Source organism: Protobothrops mucrosquamatus, unplaced genomic scaffold, assembly GCF_001527695.2.
Source record: "Protobothrops mucrosquamatus isolate PMUCROS unplaced genomic scaffold, P.Mucros_1.0 scaffold47, whole genome shotgun sequence".
In the NCBI taxonomy this organism is placed as follows: domain Eukaryota; kingdom Metazoa; phylum Chordata; class Lepidosauria; order Squamata; family Viperidae; genus Protobothrops; species Protobothrops mucrosquamatus.
The window spans coordinates 620,507-625,648 of record NW_015386429.1 but is presented as its reverse complement, the minus strand read 5'-3'; positions in this window follow the sequence as shown (position 1 = coordinate 625,648).

The following is a 5,142-nucleotide window of genomic DNA, read 5'->3' as shown; positions in this document are numbered from 1 at the left end:
TAATATGTGGCAACCAAATGCGCTCTGCACATGGATACTTTGTATGTAGCAAAACCTTCCATTCTATGCCTGTGAGAAACGTTCCGAATGTATCACAGTGTGTATTTCAATGTGTAGCCCTTTGTTCTTTAAGGAGGGGAGTATAAAAACTGAAGTCTAATCACGCCCTCCTCGTTCAGAATTGCCTATCTCTAATATGTTCTGGACCTTGCGCAAATAAACTTCTCTGCTAACCCCTCTGGAATTCGTAAGAGTTCTTTCATTTTCCACAAGAACCCCATTCACTATTGTAATGTTATGCGTATTCAGGGGCCAGCTGTTACAGCCCTTCCTTCGTGCAGCCCCTCAGTATTCCATATGTGATTGTATCCCAAGTCCGAGGGGGGGAGAGGGGGATCATCCCCTATGCTCTTACAAATCCTGTTCCCACTCCGTTCCTGTCTGCTGTTATCCTCGTGCCATAGTGGAGGTTCTCTCCTTTTTCTCCTACCAACCTCGGTTCTGCGCGGCATATGCCCCATTCCCATTTCTTCGTCCTCACGTGTCTCTTGAGCGCCCTCCGTAACTATCCCATTAATAGCGCTCTCTCGTTCAGTCTGCTGCCGGAGAGTTGCTAATTGCGCTGGAGGGGGGTGTTGTCCTTCCTTCTGCCTTGATCGAGTTATCATCGTATGTCTGCTGGTGCCATTAGAAAGTAGTCCCTCTTTATTATGGTCTTCCGACCTTCTGCCCTCCTGTCCCTCAGACTCCGTTCCACAGCCGGGTAGGTTGTTTCTCCATTCCAGGGCAGAGTCACTTCTCAGGTACCTTGATGGTTCCTGTGGGGGATGTTCATTGGAAACCATCCACTGGCGACTCGGTTGGAGTTGTCCATCCGATGGTGGGTGAGTGGGTGATGGAGGGTGCAGGTACCAAGGGGTCTTCTTCTTCTTCCGATCATGCAGCCCATAGTTGAATCTTCCATGGTCATCCGTGCGGCGGCTGGAATTCCACACTCTTAGGGCTTGGTGTGCAGAGCACAAATCGACGTGGTGATTGATGGAATCAGTTCCTGAGAACCATGCCTCTTTTAACAAGCGACCTCCCTTCGTGGTGTCATTGGCCAGGATTTGAGTGTTCTCAAAATCAAAACTGTGTCCCTGTTCGGACATATGGGCCCAGATCTGGGAGTATGGCTCTGCTTGCTTAACTGCCAATTTGTGCTCTTGTAGGCATGTTTTTAATCTCTTTGAAGTTTCGCCTACATAGTTGCTCTTACACCCCGTACAGTTTATTTTATAAATGACTGCTGACCTTTCAGTAATGGGAAGCTGATCCTTCAGGCGCATTATCTTAGCCCGTAAGGTCTGATTGGGCTTGTGGGCCACTTTTATGTTATATGGCGCCAGTACTCTAGCCGTGGCCTCTGATACATTATTAATATACGGCAGGGATACCCGCACCGTTGATATTGGAGATCCTTCCTTACTCTGACACCTATTCTGGGGTTCCAGCATCATGCTATGCCATTTAACGAACCTTGGAGGGTAACCGTTCATCCGGCATATGCAGAACAGGTATTTCATCTCCTCCGCCTTAGACTCAGCCGTGCTGCAATGTGATTGTACCCGTTTAAATAGGGCTTTGATACAGTTGACCTTATGGGAAATCGGATGATTGCTATGGTAGTGGAGGATACGATCTGTATGTGTGGGTTTTCGATAGACCTTGGTGTTAAGCGTGCCATCCGGCAAACATTGGATTGACATGTCTAGGAAGGCTATCGAACCCTGGATCTCCTCCTCTACCGTAAATTTTATGTCCGAGTATATTGAATTTAACAATCCCATAAAGTCATCCTGCCGACTACGTTTGATGACCACAAAAGTGTCGTCAACGTATCCGACCCAGAACTTGGGCTGATAGCGGGCCATAGCCTCTCGTTCTAACTGCTGGAGGACCGCCTCTGCCACCACGCTGGATATTGGGGAGCCCATGGGTGTACCCTTCACCTGCTCATACGTTACACCCTGAAAGGTGAAGTGGGTTGTTAGACAGCTGCACTAAATCTTCGGTACGTAGGGAGTCCTGGTGGCCAGCTCCCCCTTGTTCTTCTAGCTGGTCCCTCAGGACCCTAATCGCTAGATCCTGGGGGATGGAGGTAAAGAGTGAGGTGATATCAAAAGAGACCATCACCTCATCCTCCTCCACTCTAAGGGTTCTAATCTTCTCCAGGAACTCCTCCGCCGATTTAACCACCGTGGGGCTGCCATCAACCAAATACGCAATACGGGTGCTAAGCCACTTTGTCAACCCTGCAATGGGGGTGCCTTTAAAAGAGCCGATAGGGCAAAGTGGGATTTTTCTTTATGAATTTTGGGCAACCCATAGAATCTCGGAAGCGCCAAGTCATTTGGTCTAATTCTCAGGGTGTCATCATCAAGTCTTTTAGTTCGTTTAAAACTATCTAGAAGTTTGTTAATTCTATTTCTTAAGGTCACCATGGGATCTTTCTTGATGACTCTGTAAGCTGTCCTGTCGTCTAACAGTTGCAGCACTTTGGTTACATAGAGTGTCTTATCGATCACTACCGTGGCTCTCCCTTTGTCAGCCGGGAGGACCACGATGGTGTCGTCTTTTTTAAGTTGGTTAAGGGCTTCTCTCTCATCTCTGGTTAACGCCTGATGGCATCTGTGGCGCATAAGTAACCCAGTGACCTGCTCCCTGACTACGCCCGCAGAGCCCTCCTCCATACCCCCGTGGCGCATGGCAGGCTCCAGTGTGGCGATGAAATCTAATAAGCCCGCGTCTGAGAGGTTATGCCCTGCATCACGTTGCAGCAGGGCAATTTGGGAGTGGATGAGGTTTTTGGAGGACAGATTATGGACCAAATTGCTCGCACCCCCATCACCCTCTAGTCCCCGTAAGGTGTCCATCTTACATTGGAGGTGTGCGGAGACCTGTTGGTTGATTCTCTCCGTCATTAACTGGATATGCTGGTCAAGCACTTGGAAATGTTGCCCCGAAAGGTCTGAATTACACTGTTCACGGAGATGGCGGGTCCCCATCCTCATGGTTCTCACCCGTCTATGTTGGTCGTTAATGAGTGCCCGTATTGTACGGCGTTGGAATTGCCTTACCGCTTGCAGGCACTCAATAGAGTTAATAGCTGGTCTTCTCCTAAGCGATTTGGGGGGTAATCCCTCGCGTAAGCAGGTATGCAGGAAAGTCAGTTTGCGGTAACAAGTTGCGATGCGGCATGCTGACTTCTCCCAGCGTCTTGCCACGAGCAATGCTGCTCTACCATAATATGTAGAAATAACACTAAAAATTCGACTCTTGGGAAAAATCATACTCAAATAAATACAGACCACCAAGAGAGCATCTATAAAATATAGAATTTAATCTACCTAGCTTTTGTCAACAAAACGTTTGACATTGTCAGGGTTAAAAGCTCGGAGAAAGAGAGGGGTGAACGATGACGTGAGCAATAGGCTCGAAGTACGGCAGGATCAGCTTACAACCATTGCAGCATCCCCCTGGTCATATGATCAAAATTCAGATGCTTGGCAATGGACTCATATTTATGACCATTCCAGTGTCCTGAGTGACACTGCTGACTTTCTGACAAGCAAAGTCAATGTCAATTCACATAATAACCATGATACTAACTTAACAACTGCAGTGATTCACTTAACAATTGTGGCAAGAAAGGTTATAAAATGGGGCAAAATTCACTTAACAAATGGTTCACTTAGCAATTGAAATGTTTGGCTCAATTGTGGTCATAAGTTGAGGACTACCTGTATTGGCTAAATTTAGTCTTAGCTTATTCTCCTTGATTCAATTGATTATCAAAATTAAGCATCACTTAGAAGTACTAATTGCTTCCTTGCAACTAAAATATAAACAAAGCTAGGTGTTATCAGTGTACTGATAACACTCCACTCCAGAGTTCCAAATGACCCACCACAGTGATGTCAAATATTGAACAGTATAATGAGGAAGATAAAGCCTCGAGGACGCTACAGATCAGAGCTGTAGTTTACTAGCACCAACCTTTCTATATCTCCCAACTAAAAGGCAGAACCACTGCAAAGCAGTATATTCCCCAAGGTCTAATCCAGATACACAATTCAGAAGGACTCTGGTCAATATATTGAAATTTGCTAAATCAGAAACTTAATATGAAATCCTGAAATCCACAAGATATTTGAAGTGATTCAGCTCCATGTCAGAAATAATTTCAGTTAGCTCAGGAACAGAGTATTACAGAACAGGATGAACAGTATACTCACATATTCCTATATTGCCACAGCATCCAAGCACCATCCATTCAAAATTATCAGATTCTCAGAGGCAGTTCCTATTGATTGCAGTCCCTTATCTCTGCACTTTCCCTTACCCCCTCAATTTCAGTATAAAGTTCTGGACTAGCATTTTTCGCACAGGTGTAAAGTGTGCTTTTCAGATCAATCGAATGTTTATCCATTGTTTGTGACTGGAATTCACCAAGCCTAGTACAATGAAGTGAGAACTAATGCCTGGTCCGAAGTCAAATGATTAAAGAGGCACCAGAATCTGGACCCTTAACCACTATATCAAACTGGCTTTGTTACAACCAGCAGGATACCATTTCCTAAAGAAAGTCCCCAAAGAGCAGTTCCCAAAGATAATCCTTTTGGCAACATTTCTTTTATGCCCAGCATAAGCTAACAATCTCTTTGGGTAGAGAGATTCCATCTGGATAGTTGTAAATAACCTGTAAAGAGCAGGCAATAGTGCAGCTTCTCTCCTGGGTGCTAGTATAAAATGATATTGTGCATTGATTCATTTAGTTTCCCCTTGGAGCCTGATGATTATTTGGTAAAATTTATTAGAATGGCAGAAAACTGAACTGTTTGAGTAAATTGTTACCTTTGTATGATCAAACTTAATATTATATAAAACATTTCAAATTTGTTTATTTATTTATTTATTTATTTATTATTTTAATTTCTATACCGCCCTTCTCCCGCAGGACTCAGGGCGGTGCACAGCATATTAAAAAACAGATACAATAACAATATACAAAAATAAAACCCTTCTAAAACCAAATTAAAAACCAAATATTAGAGGCTGTGTTCCAATTAAAATTATACTTAAAATCGTCCCTAAATAAAA